The following is a 25,210-nucleotide window of genomic DNA, read 5'->3' as shown; positions in this document are numbered from 1 at the left end:
TGATTCCTTTCTGTCGCAGAGTATAATCAAGATCTGAGCCCGATAGTCCTTCTTTGTTGTCTCTGAATTCTACACAGCCTTCCTTACTATGATTGAGGTATTACTTGATGTGTGTCGACACTACTCTATCACTCATAGAATTTTGAAAACAGAGAAGGTAGAGAGAGAGAGAGAGTGGTGGCTTGAAGAGTTTTTGTGTGAGAGAAAATTCTGTCAAAAGTGTTACAAAAACTGAAGCCTTTACCTTCTATTTATAGAAGACCACCTAGGGCTATGGTTGAATTACTTGGCATTAAAAAATTGAAAAATCAATGTGAAAAGGTAAATAAGGTGGCCGGCCTAGGCATTGTGGAAACAAGGCTTGCCACTTTTCCAACTTTCCTTTTCCTACATTGCTAGTTTCCTATTTTGTCAAAAAAACTGCCAATTCCTTTGTTCAACCACATAAATGTCAAATTTAATTATTTAATAATTAAAATTAATTATCAAATAATATATTGTCATTTATTTATTAATAATAAAACTAATTAAAGTTTCCCAATTAATAAATATACCCTTCAAATTCTCTATTTACTGTTTCGCCCTTAATAAATGATAAATTCTCAAATAGACACAGTCTAACTTGAGAATTATAATTGATTAATTAAAATCAATTAAATGAGTCTTACAAGTAATATTGTCTCAACTAGTGGGGGGACCATGGGTCTATATATTCGAGCTTCCAATAAGCAGATCAAGAATTTACTACTTAAATTCACTGACTTATTAATTCTTCGTTGAATCCACGCATAGAACTTAGAATTGCACTCTCAGTTATATAGAATGCTCTATATGTTCAACCATATAGACACATCATTAGTTATCCATTGTTATAACCCTAATTTGATCAATGATCCTCTATATGGATGATTTACATTGTAAAGGGACTTAATTACCGTAACACCCTGCAATGTATTTTATCCTTAAAACACTTAACCCTGTATAAATGATATTTCAGCTAAGTGAAATGAGTACTCCACCATTTATCTTCGTTTGATTAAGCTCGAAGGAAATCATCCTTTGCTTACTATTCGCCAAATAGAAGCTATAGATTCCTTGTTTATGTTAGCGCTCCCACTCAATTGCACTACCGTGTTCCCAAAATGTACGTATCACCCTGACCCAAAAGTAGGCTTAACTAACAAATCAAAGAACACGAATAATACTCTTGAGATTGAACCTAACCATATCAGGATTTAGATCATTTGATCTAGGATCAACTTAGTGATATTGAATTGAATAGATATTACGGTAAGTTTTATAAATCTATTTTAAAGTTCAATATCGGTCCATTCCAATGCATACTCCATGCATCCAACCTGAGTTGTCATGTGTGTCCACTTTCTCCACCAGTACATCCCCTCTTGCCACATATTCTTTGATAATATGATATTTTCTTTCTATATGCTTACTTCTCTTGTGGCTCCGAGGTTCCTTACTGTTGGCTATAGCTCCATTGTTATCACAAAGCAGGACTAGAGGCTTTTCCATTCCAGGTACTACACTAAGACTGGTGAAGAACTTTCTAAGCCAGACAACCTCTTTAGCTGCTTCGGCCGCAGCTATGTATTCTGCCTCCATGGTAGAATCTAAAATCGCGGTTTGTTTCGCACTACTCCAAACCACTGCTCCACCCCCAAGAGTAAACACCATCCCAGATGTAGATTTCCTGTCTTCAAGACATGCCTGGAAATCTGAGTCTGTATAGCCTATGGGATTTAAAGCACCACCCTTATAGACTAATACATAATTGCTTGTACTCTTTAAGTATTTCAAAATATACTTAATAGCATTCCAATGTTCCTGTCCTGGGTTTGACTAATACCTGCTTACGATTCCAACTGCATAGCAGATGTCAGGTCTAGTGCATAACATAGCATACATTAGACTTCCAACTGCAGAAGCATAAGGAACTTTTGCCATGTCTTCTATTTCTTGAGGATCAGTAGGACACTGTTCCTTAGATAGACGGATACCATATCTAGAAGGCATATTTGCCCCATTGGTATTAGTCATGGAGAATCTCTCTAGAACTTTGTCAATGTAAGTTGTTTGAGAGAGAGCAAGGGATTTGTTCTTCCGGTTTCTCATAATCTAAATACCGAGAACATAGGCTGCCTCACCCAAGTCTTTCATGTCGAATTGAGTGTCAAGCCATTCCTTGATGTGAGTCATTTTCTTGACATTGTTGCCAATGATCAAAATATCATCAACATAAAGGACCAGGAATACTACTACTTGGTCTTCCTTGAGTTGGTAAACACAAGGTTCATCTTCATTCTGATGAAAGCCGTAGGTTTTAATGATCTCATCAAACCTTTTATTCCATGAGCGAGAAGCTTGCTTAAGTCCATAAATGGACCTATTTAATTTGCAAACTTTATTTTCCTGCCCAGGAAGAACATAACCTTCTGGTTGCTCCATATAGATGGTTTCTTCAAGAAGCCCATTAAGAAAGGCTATCTTGACATCAATTTGCCAAATTTCATAATCGAAAGCGGCAGCAATGGAGAGAAGAATTCGGATGGATTTGAGCATGGCAGCCGGACTAAAAGTTTCCTCATAGTCCATATCTTCTCTTTGGGTATAACCCTTGGCGACCAGTCTAGCTTTGAAAGTTTCGACTTTGCCTCTAGCGCCTCTTTTCTTCTTGTAGACCCATTTGCATCCAATTGGACGATAATCATCGGGTGGATCTACATATTCCCAGACTTTGTTCTTTTTCATGGAATCCATTTCTGAATCCATGCCGGCTGACCATTGCTTCCGTTGCGGACTTGTCATTGCCTGTTTATAGGTTAATGGGTCGTCATCTATACCGTCACCAACAACCATATTGATTTCACCATCCAAGCCATAACGAGATGGTTTTGTAGAAACCCTCCCACTACGACGAGGAGCGGTGACTTTCTGAATAGGAGCTTTGGTAGTAGTTTTCTCAGTTGCTACAACAGAGGGAGTGGGATGGTCCTCTTCTTGAGTAGAAGAGGATGGAACATTTGAAGGAACTGTATCTGTAAGCATTTCCTCTAATACAACTTCACTTTTTGGTTTGTTGTCTTTCATATAGTTATCTTCAAGGAAAGTGGCATTTGTAGAAACAAATACTTTGTTATCCTTGTGACTATAAAATAGTCCACCCCTAGTCTCTTTAGAATTTCCGACAAATATGCAAACTTCAGTTCGCGATTCCAGTTTGCCTTCTTTCTTTCTCAAGACGTGAGCAGGGCACCCCAAAATCCTATAATGGCGTAAACTAGGTGTACGACCATTCCATAGTTCGACGGGTGTCTTAGGGACTGCTTTAGATGGTACAACATTTAAAATGTCGTTTGCCATTTGAATAGCATATCCCCAGAAGGACGTAGACAGAGTTGAATAACTCAGCATGGACCTAACCATTTCCAAGAGAGTGCGATTTCTTCTTTCTGCAACTCCATTTTGATGTGGAGTGCTTGGGGCAGTATATTGGGATTCAATTCCAAGTTCAGTTAAATGATCTTTGAACTGCATATCCATATATTCTCCACCCCTATCAGTTCGCAAGATCTTTAATGTTTTACCTAATTGGTTTTGAGCCAAAGCATGAAATCCTGAAACTTTTCAAACGTTTCAGATTTCTTTTGCATTAGGTAAAGAAAACTGTATCTAGAGAAGTCGTCAATGAAAGTGACGAAATACTCATAACCACCTCGGGCTTTTACATTGAGAGGTCTACAAACATCTGAATGCACTAACCCTAGGGGTTGTTTGGCACGCTCTCCCTTTGCAGAGAAAGAACGTTTGGTCATTTTTCCTTCTAGGCAAGACTCGCATACTGGCAGTTCTCCTAAGACAACATTTTTCAATGGACCGTCTTTGGTTAGCCTATTGAGTCTATCAAAACCTATATGACCTAAACGTAAATGACATAGATAAGTTTGATCATCATTATCAATCTCTTTTCTCTTAAGGCTTCTAGGTTTAGCTACAATGAAAAGTTCAGTATTTAGTGAGATTTGAGTATCAGGTCTTAAAACATAAAGCCCTTGTTCCATGTTAGCAACACATATATGAAATCCATTACGAGAAATTGAACAATTTGAACTCGAAAAATTCAATATATAGAATTGTGTTTGTAAACATGAAACACTAATCAAGTTTCTACTAAAGTTTGGAATATATAAAACATTCTGTAAAAGTAAAAACTTCTTTGTATGAAACTTGATTCGGGCTGTTCCTCTAGCTTTAACTAATACCAACTCGCCATTTCTAACTTTTAGCTTTAACTCATCTGGGTGAAGATACTCCCAAGTTTCAAGCAGCTGCAATGAAGAACATACATGGTTAGTAGATCCAGAATCAACAATCCAGGTGGATTTGTCATTCTCTAAAACACATGATTCAAAGACAAAAGCATCACCTTCGTTTGAATTGTCTAGAAGCCTGGGACATTGTTCTTCTTTATGTCCCTTTCCATTATAATTCGCACATAGAACATGATGTCTGATAATTGTATTTGAAGAAGCAGCTTTGTTAGAGCCCTCATGCTTAATCTTCTTTCTCTGATTAAAGTTTGCAATACCAGGAGGTCCCATTGCAATCAAATTCCGCTCATGGGCCCTCAACTAAGTCTCGAGTTTGTCCATGTCAGAGGAGTGAGGATTGTTCAATAAGTGATATAGAATAAAACTATCATACTCCTGAGGAAGACTATTAAGGATGAGTCGAACCCATTGTTCCTTTGATAAATCAATTACAAGTAGATTTGCCTTTTGGAACTTCAGATTCATCAACAATAGGTGCGAGTTAATGCAACTACTAGGATGCATTTTCACACTATTGAGTTCTTTTGCGAAGATACTAACTAGGAGTGGATCGGGGTGAGGGTTATTCATATTGGCACTACAACATATCAATAAACAGAAGTAAGGTTTTGATTCTATAAATTCATACACAAGTTCAGAAAATAACAAATAATCACATATGTTATAAAAATACTAAATCTAACATAGTTTATTTTCCAAGGTTTCCAACGAACTGATACAGTGTCCCGTTTAGGCGAGAGTCAAAGCATCATCCATTGAATAGAGTTGTCAATTCATCTAAAGTGTCAAACATTCTAGCAACCTTTTATTCGATCAAGATTGAAATTTAGCGTTGTCCCGTTTAGGCGAGAGTCAAGGCAATTCTATCTTATGAGCTTCTACCATTGTTTCATACTCTTGTAAGTCTTATACAGTCGCCACCATTAGGGTGGTCATAAACAATATAAAAAACTTACAAGAATATTTATCTTTCGAGATTAAACGGTGCTAACTTGCTAATGAACGTTCCTCTATTAGGGAGGATTACTCTCTAAAACAATAGCCATGTAAAACTAACAATGGAGATCGAATTTCTCTTGATTAAAGCTCATTATTTAAAATATGTATTTTGTTTAATCATTTATATTCCATATCTCAATAATGAAACATTACAAATTGAAGTAAAACTTTAATTAAATTTCAAAAATGGAATGAAATTGAAAAATATCTAATTTAAGTTGTTTAGAAAAATCTAAAATATCCAACTTAAATATTCTTCAATCAATGACTTAATTAAATATTAACAATTAAGTAGTAACCACTTAATTTAGAAGATATTCCATTTTAAGTTCCCATATTTATAAAATATCAACTTAAAAAATATCCAAAGAATCTTAATAACCAATTCCTAAAATTCCTCAACTTAATTTATAATAGGAAATTCAAAAGATATTCAAATCTAAGTTGATTTGTTAGATATAACTAAATCTTCATCTTAAATAGGAATATTTAATTAAATTATGAAATTAAGATTCAGAAAGAATTTACATGGTTATAATTCTATATTTAATTAAACACAAGAAAAATACATATAGTTTTTCTAGAATATTATTCTTCAAACTATGTTTTTCTTAAATTAATTTCAAGGAAGAATGAAATTAATTATGTTGCTAATCAATTTTATTATGTCAAACTAATATAATTAACCTAGCACAGTTATCCAAATCAGGCAAATGGGCCTTCACAATTGGGGTTGTTCATGTGAGGGGGGGCTGGGTCCAGTATGTCGTACCCACTTCTATGGCTCCCAACTCTCACACAAGGCCCAAAAGAGAGGAATTTAACCTTAAAATGAACAACTGTTATTAATTGAATAGACTTACTAATAAATGAGCTTAAATAAAATCTATCAAGTTATGACATTTTATTTAGCAACAACAACCTATATGTATCTATAACAAAAATTAAACATATAGGCTCACACAAGCACACAGATTTGGATGGATCCTATCATGTTACTAGGTCATACACAGATGAAAGAAGATTGTAAAAAATTACCTGTTACAAATTATTTACTTGATCTATCATCAATTGAACTATGGGTTAAAATCAGATCATTGGATCTGTTAACAAGTTAACCATGGCAATTTAGATCAAGCAATTATAGGTTTTAGAAAACTTACAAACAATCTAAAACACATACTCCTGCAACAAGTTAGATTTGGATAGTTGGATGTAGGATTTATTTAATTTTTAAATATATATTTCGAAAATAAAAAAAAAAATCGGTTTAAAAAAAAATTTAAAAATTAAACCTACAATTTTGAAAAATTAGGTTTTAAGTAACCTAAATATCATTTCAAAATAAATTGCTAACTTTCCTTTTAAATTTCATGTTATTTAATAAATTAAATATTCAATAAAATAGAAAATGGTAAATACATACCCTTTTCTTATTTTACAATTTAATTTAAGTAAGAATAACAAAATTTAAAAGTTAACAAAAAAATTCTTATTTACTTTTTTAAAATATCATGATTATTTTGATCTTATTCTAAATAAGGTCAAGTTACCAAAAAAAAATTAATATCTGACCTTAAAAAAATAAAATAATCAAATTTTAAAGGAAATAAGAAAAGAGGTAAGCAAAAATTGATTTTAACCTATTTTCAAATTCAAATTACACTAATATCTAAAATTAATTTTGAAAAATCAAATTAATTTATTTCTGATAATTAGAATTGAAATTTGAAAAACAAAAATCAACATACAAAACTACACAAAAAATAGGAAGTTAATTCCATGAAATAGCATGAAAAATCAAAAAATTTTGAAAAATTTGATGAACAGTACGGATGGTATGCAAAGCATACCCATCCCCGCGCGCGTGTCCCTTGGATGCTGGCCGAGATCTCACGGCGCAGGGAGGCTGCATGCAGCCATTCCGCGCGCGTGGGAAGGTGTTCATCATCCCGATTTTTACAATTTTCAAAAATTCATAACTAATTAAAATTAAATCGCAATCGAGTTCTGTAAAAAAGTAAATTGCTTAAAATTTTCAAAACTATCCAATAAAAATAATTACTGAGACAGAAAAGTAACTATTTTTCCCAGAATTCACAAACAACAAATCAAACATCAATATGACACACAAAGCAACATGATACCATCCAAATCACAAACAAATCGTTTTAAGTCCAAATTTCTTGCAAGCAAATCAATTACCATGGCTCTAATACCAGTTGTTGGAAATTATTTTATCAGGATCTTAGATCTACTCACAAGTATGTTGATTTAACAACCTAAATATGAACTTCTAAAACGACGGAAAATTAAACACATAAAAGTAAGAGAAATCTTACATTGGGTGCAGCGGAATATATGTCTCCTCCCACTCAGATCTCTAACCCTTGATTCCTTTCTGTCGCAGAGTATAATCAAGATCTGAGCCCGATAGTCCTTCTTTGTTGTCTCTGAATTCTACACAGCCTTCCTCACTATGATTGAGGTATTACTTGATGTGTATGGGCACTACTCTATCACTCATAGAATTTCGAAAACATAGAAGGTAGAGAGAGAGAGATAGTGGCGGCTTGAAGAGTTTTTGTGTGAGAGAAAATTCTGTCAAAAGTGTTACAAAAACTGAAGTCTTTACCTTCTATTTATAGAAGACCACCTAGGGCTATGGTTGAATTACTTGGCATTAAAAAATTGAAAAATCAATGTGAAAAGGTAAGTAAGGTGGCCGGCCTAGGCATTGTGGAAACCAGGCTTGCCACTTTTCCAACTTTCCTTTTCCTACATTGCTAGTTTCCTATTTTGTCAAAAAACTGCCAATTCCTTTGTTCAACCACATAAATGTCAAATCTAATTATTTAATAATTAAAATTAATTATCAAATAATATATTGTCATTTATTTATTAATAATAAAACTAATTAAAGTTTCCCAATTAATAAATATACCTTTCAAATTCTCTATTTACTATTTCGCCCTTAATAAGTGATAAATTCTCAAATAGACACAGTCTAACTTGAGAATTATAATTGATTAATTAAAATCAATTAAATGAGTCTTACAAGTAATATTGTCTCAACTAGTGGGGGGACCATGGGTCTATATATCTGAGCTTCTAATAAGCAGATCAAGAATTTACTACTTAAATTCACTGACTTATTAATTCTTCGATGAATCCACGCATAGAACTTAGAATTGCACTCTCAGTTATATAGAATGCTCTATATGTTCCACCATATAGACACTGTTAGAAATTATTTTACCAGGATCTTAGATCTACTCACAAGTATGTTGATTAACACCCTAAATATGAACTTCTAAACGATTATAAAATAAACACATATAAAGTATGAGAAACCTTACATTGGGTGCAGTGGAATATTATGTCTCCTTCCGTTCAGATCTCTAACCCTTGTATCCTTTCTGTCGCAGAGTATTATCAAGATCTGAACCTGGATCTCTTTCTCTCCTTCTATAATGCTGAAACTCCTTCTTGTTGAATGTCTTTCTTCACGATCTTCCTCACTATGATTGATGTATCACTTGCTGTGTGTGGGCACTACTCTAACACTAAGAGGTTTGAAATTCAAGAGAGAAGAAGAGAGTATAGGTGCCGACTAGGGTTTAGAAGAGAAGGCTCAGGTTTTTCTCTGAAGGAAAAAGTGTAAGTAAAAGTGTAATTTTCCTGAAGCCTTCACTATCTATTTATAGCATTCCACTAGGGTTAGGTTTGAATTATTTGGCATTAAAATAATGAAAATATCAAATGAAAAAACCTATAAAAGTGGCCGGCCTAGGCAATGTGGATTTGGGCCTCACTTTTGCAATTTTGCAGTTTTATCATTTCTGCATCTCATTTTCTCAAAAACGCCAATTTTCAAATTCAACCATTTAAATGCCAATTCTAACTATTTAATAACTATAAATAATTATTAAATAATATTGTCATTTATCATATTTATTAATTGAACCATACAAAGTATCATAATTAACAAGTATGCCCTAAAAACTCTTTCTTTACAATTTCGCCCTTACTTAGTGAAAAATTCACAAATAGACAGTCTAATTTGAGAATTATAATTGATTAATCAAAACCAATTATATGAGTCTTAGAAGTAATATTATCTCAACTAGTGGGGGGACCATGGGTCTATATAACCGAGCTTCCAATAAGCAGATCAAGAATTTATAACCTAAATTCACTGACTTATTAATTCTTCGTTGAATCCACGCATAGAACTTAGAATTGCACTCTTAGTATATAGAATGCTCTATATGTTCCACCATATAGACACATCATTAGTTATCCATTATTATAATCCTAATTTGATCAATGATCCTCTATATGAATGATCTACACTGTAAAGGGATTAGATTACCGTTACACCCTACAATGTATTTTATCCTTAAAACACTTAACCCCATATAAATGATATTTCAGCTTTGTGAAATGAGTACTCCACCATTTATTTTCGTTTGGTCAAGCTCCAAGGAGATCATCCTTTACTTACTATTCGCCAGATAGAAGCTATAGATTCCATATGTTAGCGCTCCCACTCAATTGCACTACCGTGTTCCCAGAATGTACGTATCACCCTGACCCAAAAGTAGGCTTAACTAACAAATCAAAGAACACGAATAACACTCTTGAGATTGAGCCTAATCATAACAGGATTAAGATCATTTGATCTAGGATCAACTAGGCGATATTGACTTGAATAGATATTACGATAAGTTTAATAAATCTAAGTCAAAGTTCAATATCGGTCCCTTCCGATGCATACTCCATGCACCCAACCTGAGCTTGACTTTAACCAATGCTCTGGAAAGAACATAGCATTTCTCCAAATGCAAGTAAACTCAGTTGTAGATTATCATATCAGTAAAACCTTGTGTCTGATAAATCTAGGAATCTTTATTCACATAGTCATGTTTACTTTCCAATGTGTTGACAACATAATAAATAGGATCAAGTATGTGAAAAGGGTTTCAGATGAATTTGTAAATCAAATAGACAAGCAATTGATAAGATGAACCAAAACATACACAAACGAATGAAAAATACTTATGTTTCTTTATTGATGTTGAATAAAATGGATTACATTGAAATGGGGTTTTATTTAGGGCATAAAACCCAATAGACACATCATTAGTTATCCATTGTTATAACCCTAATTTTATGATCCTCTATATGGATGATTTACATTGTAAAGGGACTTAATTACCGTAACACCCTACAATGTATTTTATCCTTAAAACACTTAACCCTGTATAAATGATATTTCAGCTAAGTGAAATGAGTACTCCACCATTTATCTTCGTTTGGTTAAGCTCGAAGGAAATCATCCTTTGCTTACTATTCGCCAGATAGAAGCTATAGATTCCTTGTTTATGTTAGCGCTCCCACTCAATTGCACTACCGTGTTCCCAAAATGTACGTATCACCCTGACCCAAAAGTAGGCTTAACTAACAAATCAAAGAACACGAATAATACTCTTGAGATTGAACCTAACCATATAAGGATTTAGATCATTTGATCTAGGATCAACTTAGTGATATTGAATTGAATAGATATTACGGTAAGTTTTATAAATCTATTTCAAAGTTCAATATCGGTCCATTCCAATGCATACTCCATGCATCCAACCTGAGCTTTACTTTAACCAATGTTCTGGAAAGAACATAGCATTTCTCCAAATGCAAGTAAACTCTGTTATAGATTGTCATATCAGTGAAACCCAGTGTTCTGATAAATCTAGGAATCCTTTATTCACATAGTCATGTTTACTTTCCACTGTGTTGACAACACAATAAACATGATCAAGTATGTGAAAGGGGTTTGGATATATTTATAAATCAAATAGACAAACAATTGATAAAGTGAACCAAAACATACACAAATGAATGAAAAATACTTCTGTTATTTACATTGAAATAGAGTTTTACTTAAGGCATAAAACCCAACACGTCCATCCCATCCTTATGCTGGAAAAGGGAAGGCCGTTATGGCTGAGATAAAGTCAATGTCAGGTGATGATGGACTTCTGACTTTCTGGGCGGGCAGCCACTCTGCGCTTTACTTCTTTTTCAGCTTCTTGGCTTCCATACTTTGTATTTTTTGTTGGTTTTTGCTAACCATGTTGTTTTTGCTCTGTGCAGACATGTCTCGGCAGATGATGGACGCCTTAAGGAAGAGGATGAGCGGAGGCTATAGTGCTTCCCCTCCGTCCAAGAAGTCCAAGGTCGGAGAGGGGTCTTCAGAGAAGAGGCCTTCTGGAGAGGTCATTGACCTTTCTGAGGAGCTGGCTGCTGCAAATCCTTCTACTCCCCAATCTGGCAAGTCTAAGGAGTCTGGGCCACCAACATTTGGGTCTGAACTGGTCAGGAGGGTTCCTGAGCGGATGCAGGCACCATCTCTACCCATGCCCGTGCTGCCTGAGGTCAAGAAGGGCAGGGAGGTGATGGCTCATCACATGAACCGGCTGGTTCCTGAGGTCAGTGAGCAGCTGGCTGGTGCGGACCACTCATCTCTGGATGTGTTGGTGGGCGGAGTCTTGCAGGAGCTTACCAGGGTTAGTCTTTTCTTTTCGACACTTCCCTTTTAGCTTTTCATACTTAGCTTCATATGCTGACCTTTTCCTTTGTGCAGGCTGGTTTGAAGCTGGCTTATGCTTACTCCCGGGCTAAATCTGCTGCTTCCAAGAGTACGGCTCTATCCGACACCTTGAGGGCGGAGGCGGACTTGGCCAAGAAGGAAGCTGAGGAGGCCAGGGCGGAGACTGCAACTGTTCGCCATGAGTTAGGTGAGGCCAACAAGAAGCTTTTTGCCGCTGAGAAAAAGGTCACCGTGCTGACAAAGGACCTCGAGGCTGCTGATCGCTTAAAGGAAACAATCGAGTCTTTATCTGCTGATGTTGATCGTCTTCAAGATGAGAGGACTTCTCTACGGCAGGTCCTCCTTCGGCTGAAGGATGATAAGGACGCTTAGACGGTCGAGGCGAACTGCTTGAGAGAGAAGGTTGATGCTTTGGAGACTGTCGGCCTCGAGCTCTTCTTTGATTTTTGGAAGGCTAATCCCCAGGCCAACTTTGACTACTTAGGCGACGCCAAGGAAATGTACCTCGAATACTGTGCGGCCCAAGTTGCCTATGGTGGGAAAGAGGTGGCTGCTTCAACTTCCGGCCAAGCTTCTGACCAGGCTGCTGATGCTTCTCCCGCTCAAACAACAGATCCTCTTGCTCCAGTCGGCTCAGAAGAACCAAATCCAGAGCCTGGGACTCTAGCTGTTTGAACATTGATCTTTTTATCCCTCTTGTTTATATATATTATATATGGCCGTAAGGCCTTTAAGACATCATGACCGGCCAAGCGATCTTTAAACTTGGAATTAATTTTCATTTTTGGATAACGGGCTAACCGGGCAGCTTTTAATCCCGGTACATTTTGCTCTTGTTATCCTTAATAAATTTCATTCTCTGTTTATAATTGCAGTGCAATTGTTTTTGTTTTACGTTTACCAGATGCTTTGTACAGGTATAGGTGCCCCCCAAGTGACCGAGCAGACGTATGACTCTTGGTCACTTGTCTTTGCAAATATATTGCTTTTTTGTTCGGTGTTTTGGGTTTGACTAAACCTTTTGTACGCACTCTAGGTAAATTATAATCATGCTGATTTTTTCGACTCAATAGAATTGGAAATACTATCTTTATTCTTTTATTGATCGAAAATGTATTTGTTACCGTAGTAACTTACATCAGAGCTAGTGATCCAATGGATCTTTTTAGCTTAACATGACATAAAACAAATAAGAAACTGTACTTTAAAGTGGTCTACCCGACCTGAGTACTTTTGTTACTGAAACCTTTGCGCGGAGTCCGCCCAAGAGGCCATTCACTTATAGTGAATGTTCAATAGTACTTTAATGTGGTCTACCCGACCTGAGTACTTTGAAATGGTCTATTTGACCTGAGTACTTTGAAGTGGTCTACCCGACCTGAGTACTCATTGGTAGTATTTCCTTAAATGATCTCCATTCCAATATCGTGGTACTAAAATGAGTTGCATTTTTTCGTCATACTTACCAAGTTTGTATGCTCTGGAGTCGAGAACTCGACCACCTGATAAGGTCCTTCCCAGTTGGGTCCCAGTACGCCTGACGTGCTATCTTTGGTGTTTAGGAATACCGTTCTTAGGACCATATCTCCCACAAAGAATCTCTGAGCTTTCACTTGTTTGTTGAAATACTGAGCTACTTTTGGTTGATGAGCTACCAACTTTAAGTTTGCAGTTGCTCGTTTTTCTTCAATTTCATCAAGTGATTCTGCAAGGAGTATGTGATTGGTACCTTGATCGTACGTCAACCTTCTGTGGGATGGTGGTTCGAGTTCGACGGGCAGCATAGCTTCATAACCGTACGCCATTGAGAATGGTGTCTAATCAGTTGCTGTTGTTTCCGTTGTACGGTATGACCATAGAACTTCGGGGAGTTCTTTTGGCCAATTTCCTTCGGCATCTTTCAGCTTCTTCTTTAGTGTGTTCTTCAGAGTCTTGTTGACTGCTTCAACTTGACCATTTGCTTGTGGATGTGCCACTGCGGAGAAGCTTTTGATGATGCCATGATTCGCGCAGAAATCAGTGAAAGATTGACTGTCGAACTGCTTGTCGTTGTCTGAGACTATTTTGTACGGTAGTCTGAACCGGCATATGATGTTCTTCACTATAAAGTCTTGAACCTTCTTTGATGTGATAGTTGCAAGTGGTTCGGCTTCAGTCCACTTTGTAAAGTAGTTGACTGCTACCACTGCATACTGCACTCCGCCTTTACCTTTAGGTAATTTCTCGATTAGGTCAATTCCCCAGATGGCAAAAGGCCACGGACTTTGCATCTGCGTCAGCTCGTTGGGCGGAGCTCTTAGTATCTTTGAAAATCTTTGGCATTCGTCGCACTTCTTTATGTAGGCTTTCGAATCTTCAATCATTGTCGGCCAGAAGTAGCCTTGCCTTAGAATTTTCTTTGATAAGCTCTGTCCGGTTGCATGATTTCCGAAGAATCCATCGTGAACTTCATATAGAAGTCGTGTAGCTTCATTTGGTGTGACGCACCTGAGTAATGGCATTGAGAATCCTCTTCTGTACATAAACCCGTCTACAATGATGCACCGTGCTGCATTTCTTCTCATTTTCCGAGCTTCATTTCGGTTATCTGGGAGTTCCCTAGAGTTGAGATAGGCTGCTATTGGCGTCATCCAGTTCGGAGATGTATCGATCATTTCAATTTCTTCCGTGCCTGTGATGCTAGGCTCTTCAAGAAACTGGATCGGGACCAGGTTCGCCTTGTCACTTATATTGCTGCTCGCCAAACGGGCTAGCGCATCTGCAGATGTATTTTCCTCTCTTGGAATCTGCTTGAGGTTGTAGCTTTTGAACTGTGCGAGCAGATCATGTATTTTGCTCAGATATGCTATCATTTTTTCTCCCCGAGCCTCGTATTCGCCAGATACATGATTAACCACTAGCTGTGAGTCACTGCAGATCTCGATGTGCTCAACTTTCATTTCCTTCGCTAGTTTGAGTCCGGCGATTAGGGCTTCATATTCGGCCTCATTGTTGGAGGCTTTGAATCCGAATTTGACCGCTACATGCAGGTGTTGCCCCCCAGGTGTGACAAGGGCAATTCCTGCGCCGGATAGCTGATCTGTGGCCAATCCATCCACGTGAAGCTTCCAAGTCGGCTTGCTTTCAGTGCTGGTCAGCTGTGGTGTTGGCTCGGGATCGCCTTCTGGGATGCTTTCAATTTTTCCTGTGCATTCCACCACAAAGTCGGCCAAAGCTTGGCCTATGATAGTTGTTCGGGGTTGGAAATTGATTTTGTACTGCCCTAATTCCACCGCCCACTTGAGTAATCGCCCAGAGGCATCTGGCTTTTGCAGTATTTGCCGTAGTGGTTGGTCGGTGTACACCCGAACCAGATGAGCTTGAAAATAAGGCCTTAGCTTTCTTGTTGCTAAGATGAGGCAGTAGGCAAGCCTTTCTATCAATGGATATCGGCCTTCGGCCTCGACGAGTCTTTTACTGAGTAATAGACTGGATGATGCACGCCATCTTCTTCTCTGATTAGTACGGCGCTTATGGCATGCTCCGTTACTGCCAGGTATATCCTCAGTTCCTCACCATCCAGAGGTTTAGAGAGGACGGGAGGTTTTGCGAGTTGTGCCTTTAGATCTTGAAAAGCTCTCTCACATTCTTTTGTCCACTCAAACTTTTTGTTTCCTCGCAGGATGTTGAAGAATGGGACACATTTACCCGTTGATTTTGACACGAATCTGCTGAGTGCGGCGATTCGACCAGTTAGGCTTTGTACCTCTTTGGTTTTTATTGGCGAGTTCATATCCAGGAGGGCTTGGATTTTTTTCGGATTAGCTTCAATTCCTCGAGCGTTAACGATGAAGCCTAGAAACTTTCCCGAGCTGACTCCGAAGGAGCATTTTAGGGGATTCTGTTTCATGTTTCATTTTCTGAGGACTTTGAAACATTCGTCCAGGTCGTCTATGTGCCCCCAGCCTTTCTGGATTTAACGAGCATATCATCCACGTACACTTCCATGTTTCTGTCGATCTGATCTTTAAACATTTTGTTGACCAGTCTTTGATATGTAGCTCCAGCGTTTTTAAGACCAAATGGCATGACTTTGTAGCAGTAGAGACCCATATCTGTCCGGAAACTTGTATGTTCTTGGTCTGGTGGATGCATCTTGATTTGATTGTAGCCCGAATAAGCATCCATGAAGCTTAATATTTCGTGCCCGGCTGTTGCATCGACGAGCTGACCAATTCTTGGAAGTGGGAAACAGTCTTTAGGGCACGCTTTGTTGAGGTCTGTGAAGTCAATACAGAGTCGCCATTTCTTGTTCGGCTTAGGCACGAGTACGGGATTCGCGACCCAAGCCGGGTAGAAAGCTTCAATAATGAAATTGTTGTTGCGCAGCTTTTCAACTTCGTCTTTCAGGGCTACTGCTCGTTCTTTATCCAACAGTCTTCGTTTTTGCTGAACTGGCCGTATATTAGGATTGATATTTAGGACGTGCGAAATAATAGAAGGATCGATTCTGACCATATTCGCATGTGACCAGGCGAAAACGTCTAGGTTTGCTCTCAAAAAATTTATCAATTCTGATTTTACTTCGAGCAACAAACCCTTTCCGATTTTCAGCTTCCTGGCTGGGATATCTGGATCGACCTCGATCTCTTCTAATTCTTCCACAGGTCCAACATTGCTGCTTGGGTCCCCAAGTCGAGGATCCACATCTTCATGCTCGCCTTGGGCGGTTTCCTACTTGGGAATATTTATTCCCTTGTCTGGGCTCTGACTGGAGGATATTTCCTTCTTAGCCTTGGCCACTGCAAGGCTGTAACATTCCCGAGCAGATTGTTGGTTCTATCTAAGACACCCTACCCCATTTTTGGTTGGAAACTTCAGGCACGAGTGGAATATTGATGTGACAGCTTTTAAGTCACACAAGGCTGGTCGGCCTAGCATTACATTAAAGGCTGAAGGAACATCCAATACCAAGAACTGTGCCATGACAGTTATGCTCGTTGGAGCTTGTCCAACTGTGAGGGGTAGGCGGATTTGTCCTAGGGGCGCAACTCCTTGACCAGAGAAACCATAGACGGGCTGAAGGCATGAAGTTAAATCCTTGAGCTGGAGCCCCATCTTCTCGTAGGCAGTCTTGAACAAAATATTTGAAGAAGCCCCATTATCAATCATGGTTCTGGACACCATTTTGTTTGCTATCTGGACTTCCACGACCAGCGGGTCGTTGTGCGGAAACATTATCTGGACAGCATCTTCGTCGTTGAATGTTATGGTTGGCTCTGCTGCTCGTGGAACTTTGGGCTTCCTTTCTTCCACGGCCAGGATGACTTCTTCTTGCTCGTACTGAGTTGTGCGGGCATATCGTTCCCGAGCTTTGCTCGTGTCTCCAGCGATGTGCGCGCCTCCAATGATGACTTGCAAGTGTCCATCTATTGGTGGAGGCATCAGATCCTGGTTGTTCTGACCTTGGTTGGCCTTGACATACTTCTGTAGGTGCGGGTTGTTCTTCTTAATCAGAAGTTCTATCTCCCGCTTCAGGTTGTAGCATTCATTGGTGTCGTGGCCGTAGTCTCCATGGAACCGACAAAATTTTTTCATGTCCCTCTTGCTGGTATCTTTCTTCATGGGCCCGGGCTTCTTGTACGGAATTAGCGACTGAGTTGTTATATACACACTTTCTATATCCTCAGTTAGGATAGTGAATGCAGTATGTTTGGCGCGATCACGGGGAGTCTGTCCGGGTTTTTCGGTGAACTTTCCCTTCTTCCCGTTTCCTTGCTTGTGGTTGTTGCCTGAACGCTTGCCACTTGAGTTGCTGGAATATTGGGGAAGCTGGGCGGACGTTCCAGTAGAAGGAGCCTTCGTTTTGTTCGGCTTTTGCTCACCTTCTGCTCGCTGAATGGCTTCTTCGAGCTTGATGAAACCTTCGGCCCGGTCGAGGAAATCACTCATTGAGTCGACCGGTCCGTTATTCCTTATGTCCTTCCATAGTTCGCCAAGGACTTCAATGCGCCACAGTATCGCGGATAACTTTCCATCCTCGGTTACTCGTGACACCTTGGTCGCTTCCGTCGTGAATCTGCTGATGTATGCTCGGAGTGGCTCGCCTGGTCGCTGTTTTACTTCGACCAAATCTCCCAGATGCAATGGGAGTTGGCGTGAGGAAGAGAATTGTGCATGGAATTCCGAAGAGAAAGTTTTCCATGAACTAAACTTTCCTGGAGCCAACTTGAAATACCATTGCTGTGCGGCCTCCGACAGAGTTGCGGGGAAGATTCTGCAACATACGTCTCCTCACACTCCTTGTAAATCCATCTGCATCTCGAAATACTTGAGATGAGAGAGAGGATCTTCTCTCCCATTGTACATCTTCCACGTTGGCATCTTGAACTTGTGAGGTAGTGGCAGGAGGTTGATTTCTGGCCAGAAAGGAGTTCCGCGTGCGCGGTCTAACTCAAGATCATTGTTACACTGCCCGGCCATGCCATGAAACATATTCTTCAGTTCGTCAAGCTGGGCCTGTACGGCTGGGCTGACTTCATTGGCATTATGGTCGGGTTGGGCTACGTCAGCGTCTTTCTGAGCAGGGATTTGAGTATGGGCTCCGGACTGTACATTAGTTGTAGTATTCTGCTCGTCTGCTCCTCTTCTTTTGTTTAGGTCGTCCCTTAGGTCACGGGGCGTTCCCAACCTTTCGAACACAGAAGAACCTTGTTGCCTTAGCGATTGGTTTGCTTGGTTGGCAGGTGGAATGGCTCCATTATTTTGAGTGGATCCATCGAGCATGACTCCTCCTGATGAATTCCCGGACAAGGTCTGTCTGCCTACCTCTAGGCCCACGAGTGGAACTCGTGACCGGGGATTGGACGGCTGACCGTTGTTTGTTTGGGAAGCATTCACCGTTGGGTCATCCTCGGCGCCTGCTGGCCTACAGTCTGATAGGCTCTCCGTACCAGCACAGTAGCTTGCCGACTACGATCTTCGATTTCTGCATGGTGAGCCCTTAATGCCTCCATCTCTTTATCTCTCCACTCGGCGAACATACGCCTCTGTTCGTCAAACGCGAGGTTTACTGCAGCACGTAACTCCTCCTGATCGTGATGCAGGGTATTGTTGTGGCCCTGCATGAGTCCAAGCGCAGCACGGAGATTTTGCAATTCGGTTGCATCTCCAATGGTTGTATAGGCGCTGATGCCTGGTTGAATAGTCATGTTATGAACATCCTGGCTGTGTGGGGAACCGTTATTTCCGGTCTCTTGCACACCAGGCGCAGTTTCAGTAACAGGAGTTGTTCCATCATTCACCACGCTTCCCGTCTGTCCAGGATTGACAGCGGGTGGAACCGTCGAACTCCCTAGGTCCTGCAACATCGGATCCAGCGTCTGTGAGTTTGCTGGGTCTGACAGGCCTCTGCGAGTTTGCACCATCGTGTCGAAAGAGCGATCTGTGATTCTTCTCTCAATGAAAGCACCAAAATGTTACTTCGCTTTTAGCCAACGACAATGAGTCTTTTGATAAGCGATAAATGATATGTCGTAATAAGAATACGTAATAAAGCAAATAATAATAATAAGAAGACACAGAAATTTTATACAGGTTCAGCCCCGAGCAGTTCGGTAATAGCCTAATCCTCGTTAGTTGTATTGACTTAAGAATAAGGAAGAAAATTCCTTTACTTATAGCTCTTACAATAATATCTCTGAATATAATTCTTAGATAGCCTTAGCTTATAGCGTTTCAGCGTATGATCACTGTTATACAGTTTCGATCAATCTCTCTTTTTTCGTCCTCCTGCCCAGTGAACATTCCTCACTATTTATAGGGCAGGAAACTCGAGGAGAGGAGTTTCCTCTCTCGTTACAAAGCGCATAAACACAAAGATCGTGGGATCATTGCTGAATGCTAGGATCGTGGGATTGAGGCCGTATACACTGATAGTGGAATCGTGTGTATGCCATATCCACGCAAGTTGATCCCTGAGTTATAGGGATTGAGCTGGTGACTCACGAAGTGCTTGGCTGAATTCGCTAAGTGTTGCTCATTCTGCACGGCTCGTTGAGTATTCCATCATGGACATGCCAGCGAGGCATCTTGCTCGGCATGTTGATCCGACCAGGTGCTATAAGTTGATGTCACGTGTCACCATTCTTGTGATGCCACGTCGAAGTGCCAATTTTGGGATAACAGTCATTTTCTTAGAAAAGTAGTATTTGTTGAAACAAACACTTTCTTATATAATGACTATGGGATGGTCCACCCCTAATCACTTATAATAACTATCAAACATGCAAACCTTGGTTAACAATTCTAGCTTTTCTGAAGATCACGATCAGGTCATCCATGAATCTAGTAATGGTTTACACTAAGTACACAACCATTCTATCATTCTGACATTTTTCTATCACTAGGGTATTTCCCTAGAAGGACTTAGGCAACTGCTAGTAACTAATCATAGATCTTATACTATCATCAATATGCAAATCGAATTTCTGGGGAGGTAAGTTTGGATACAATTTTTAAAAAAAAAACGTAATGATCTTTGAACTGCATATCTACCAAATATTTCTCCACCCCTATCAGTTCGCAAGATCTTTAACCACTTACCTTAATGGTTTTTCACCATTGCTAGAAATTCATGAAATTTCTCAAACATTTCAAATTTCTTTGCATAAGGTAAAATCTAGAGTGATCGTCTTAAGAATTTAACGATAACTCATATCCACCCCTGAATGTACATCCATATTCGAATATAGATGATCTTACTTTTAAGTGGATATAGGCATGTTGACTCTTTGCGGAGAATGATCTTGTCAAAACCACTATGAACAAGATGCAAATGCCATAGATATATAAGCATGTGGTTGTGATCTTTTGATGACTTAGGTCTAGTTACAATAAAGAGTTCTTAGAATAGTCCAAGTGGATCCTGGTCACAGAATACTAAACTCATATTCCATACATTAACATACAGTTTGAATCCATTGATAGAAAATAGATATTAATAACTTGTGAAAGTTGAACTGTATTGTATTTTGGAAACTAAAATAAAAATTTCTATTTGGAATCTAAAATTTAAAGTCAAAGACTTAAATTTATTCCAAATATTTCTTGAGTTATTATTCTCTCTTGGACCACCACTACTAATCTAACTCTAAGTTTAATTTGCCCATAGTAAGCATATACAAGTAGAAAATTCTATAAGATCGATGATTTATATCATTTCGGGATAGAATGTTAGGAATATAGTCATTTGTGCCATTTAATTACATAAGAGAAAACATAATGACATCATAAGCAAATGATTTGTAAACCATCCATCCAATGATATAATATTTAAGCAAATTCGAAATGAATAAGCTAAGAGAAAAAATTAGGATAATTTCGATTAAAATAAGAATTCAACAATGTCCCGGTAGGCGAGAGTAAAAGTTATTCTTATTTTACACGAAATTTACAACTACAATTAATAACAAAAAACAACATGGTTCAATATAAATTCATACATAATTCAGAAATTATTAAGCATTTAGCAAGTAACAAAGACATGTGAAAATACAAAACTATCATATCTTAAATAATTTCCAAGATTTCCAACAAACTGATACAGTGTCCCGGTAGGCGAGAGTTAAAGTAATCATTCATTGAATAGAGTTGTCAGCTCATCTAAAATGGACACCATTCTAGCAACCTTTTATTCTATCAAAATAAGAATCCAACGTTAACCCGGTAGGCGAGAGTCAAGATTATTCTTATTTTATGAGCTTCTACCATTGTTTCATACTTTGTAAATTTATCTCTAAGTAGTCACCGTAGGGGAGAGTCTAATAGAGACGAAAACATACAAAATATTTATCATAAGAGATCATTACGGTGTTAAATGCTTCAACGAATAACCATCCATTAGGGGGACGAAGTCTAGCGTCTCGAGATTATATTGAAAATATTTAACCATGTAGGACCAACAATGGATATCGAATATCCTTATAACTAAAGCTCATTATTTTAAAGAGTTGTATTTTCATTTGATACTTATTTTAATCTATTTATTTTAATATATATTTATTTAATTAAAATTACTAATTTAGATAACTCTAAATATAAATTTTAATTTAATATTTATAAAATTATACTTTAGGAAGATCTGAATAAAAAAAAAAAAAAATCCATCCTTAGTATTAATTTTTCAATAAATATTATGAAAATTACTTAATTTAAGTTGGTCCAAAATTAATTAAAAAAAATAATTTTCAACTCAAATTTAAATTTCTATAAATATATAACTCAATTCGAAATCTAATGTATAAAGATACATTTTTCGAAATTCATATAAAATATAATAAATTAAAACTGCAAAAATTATTCTAATTTATGTTGGTCTAAAATTAAATAAATTACTTTTCAAGATAAATATAATTTTCCTATTTAATTAAATTCTTAAGAAAAATATCAAATATTTAAGTGTCTAGAACAAATCAACTTAAATATTAATTTTCTTATTTAATTAAATATATCTAGAAATATACCAAAACGTCTACCTAGAAAATATCTATCTAGATAATTCATAAACTAATTACTAATTTTCTAATTTAATATATTTTAATTTATTTATTTTAATTAAATCATTAATGAAAATTACTTGATTTAAGTTAACCTAAAATTAATTAACAAATTAATTTTTAACTTTAATCTAATTTTCAAAATTGAAAATTTTCGAAATATCTGCATTTAAAATAAATAAATGCAATTCAAAATTATGTGGGAAAATGATTATTAAAATAAAATAAAATATACTCTAAAAATTATTCTAATTTAAGTTGATCTGAAATTGAAAAAATTTCCAACTTAAATATAATTTTCTATTAAAGTAAATTCATAAAAATATAAATAATTAAGTATCTTGAATAAATTCAACTTAATTATTAATTCTAATTTAATATTTAAGAAAATATTCTAATTTAAGTTGGTCCAAAATTAATTAAATAATTAATTTTTAACTTGAATATATTTTCTAATTTAATTAAATTTCATGAAATAGAAACAAATAATTAAATATTTTGAATAAAATCAAATTAATTATTAATTCTATTTAAATTCTAAGTTCTAAAAAAATATTCTAATTTAAGTTGGTCCAAAAATTAAATAATTAATTTTCAACTTAAATATATTTTTTAATTTAATTAAATTTCATGAAATAGAAACAAATAATTAAGTATCTTGAATAAAATCAACTTAATTATTAATTCTATTTAAGTTCTAAGAAAAATATTCTAATTTAAGTTGGTCCAAAATTAATTAAATAATTAATTTTAACTTAAATATATTTTTCTACTTAATTAAATATTAGAAAATATAAATTAGTTACTAGAAATCACTATCTAGAATATTTCATTAAACTAAGTGTATTTATCTAAATTAATTTTAAAGTAATCCAATGAAAATTTAATTTCATTTATTTGAAAATAAATTATGTTGCTAATGCAATTTTAATTATGTTAAACTAGTATAATTAGCTTAATACAATTATTTAAATAAGGTAAATGAGCCTTCACACTTGGGGTTGTTCATGTGAGGGATGGTTGGGTTCAGTATGTCGTACCCACTACTAATGGTCCCCTAACTCTCACACAAGGCCCAAAGGAGAGAAATTTAACCTTTCATTAAATATGAGAAACTTACAAAAATATTGGAATTTAGGATAATTTTTACAAAAATACTGTCACACGGAAAAGTTTACAAAAATACTGTGTTTTTATAAAACACCAGTAGAACACAAAACAGAACAACTCAAAACACCAGTAGAACAACTAAAAAAACACCAGTAGAACACCAGTGAAAATTTAACACAGTGTACTGCAGTATGAAACTTATAAAAAATACAGTAAAAAAGTAAAAAATACCGCCTGGCAGTATTTTTGTAAAAAAATGACAAAAGTTAGTATACCATGTAAATTTCCCTTAAATAATTATTATTTATTGAGTAAACCCAATACTAATTGGGCCTAAATAAAACTATCAATGATGATATTTTATTTTAGCAACCTAGTCCATTTAAATATCTAAAAATAAATGGGCTTCCTATATGCATCTAAGCCCAAAAGCAAACATATAGGCTCACATAGGTCAAATTGATTTGGATGGGCCCTATCATGTTTCTAGGCTTACACAGATGAAAGAAATTACAAAATCTACCTGTTACAAATTATTTATAGGATCTATTTACAATTGGACTATGATTAAAATCAGATCATTGGATCTGTCAACAAGTTAATCATAGTAATTTAGATCAAATAAATAATAGGTTTGTTAAAAAAGAGTTTTGAATAAACAATTAAATAAAACAAACACAATATCCATGTAACAATATGTGAAATAAGATATTGATGTAATTAAATTATTATTTTAAACTAACCAACTAATTTTGAAAATTTAGGGTTGTTGAAAACAACCTTAAATATCTTTTCAAAATTTAAAATTCAAAAAAAGAAACTAATTTAAAATATCTAGATTGATTTGAATTATTTTCAAAACCATTTTCTAATCTTATAATTTAATAAAATTAAAATAATAAAATAAACTAATTTTAAAATAGATATGGTTAGGTAATTATTATTTTTTAAAATAATAAACAAATAATAATTTGTGTTGGTATCACTGTACTGTACTCACAAACAATACTCACTATACCAATGCACTCTGTATCATAACCATACAAGTGTTGGTAGTGCAAATAACAATTCAAGCATGCATATACACATAACATATACATACACTCAGATATTCATATCACACATTATATTCAGTTCTTACCTTATTTCTGAATTCAAGTGTGCTGGCCGACCTGAACGGAAATCTTGTGCTAGATATATGCCCTAATCACATTTTAAAACCGGGTAAGTTACATGATTAAAACCCTAATCCCGGGAAACCCAAAACCTTAACCCTAGGTTCTGTTATACTTTCTATAGGTTATTCTAACTCTGGAAATGGGGAAACACCCAACCAAGGCACCGCAAAGACGAAAATTGAGAAAATGAAAGGCCCAGGGAACCCTGCCAAAACCGGCTAGCCGGTTTTAGAGGCTCTGCAAACCGACTAGCCGGTTTGCACCAGAGTTCCCAAAACCTTTCATTCCTTGCTCAATTTTCCACCAAATGCAATGAAACCTTCCAGAGTACCTAATAAGGGTATACACAATATATTCCAGCCAGAAAATCACAGATCAAACCATTGAAACTCAACTTGCCATTAATGATCAAAGCTTTGAACTCAAAGC

Source organism: Cannabis sativa, chromosome 5 (genome assembly GCF_029168945.1).
Source record: "Cannabis sativa cultivar Pink pepper isolate KNU-18-1 chromosome 5, ASM2916894v1, whole genome shotgun sequence".
Taxonomy (NCBI): Eukaryota; Viridiplantae; Streptophyta; class Magnoliopsida; order Rosales; family Cannabaceae; genus Cannabis; species Cannabis sativa.
Note: the sequence above shows the minus strand (reverse complement) of the source record.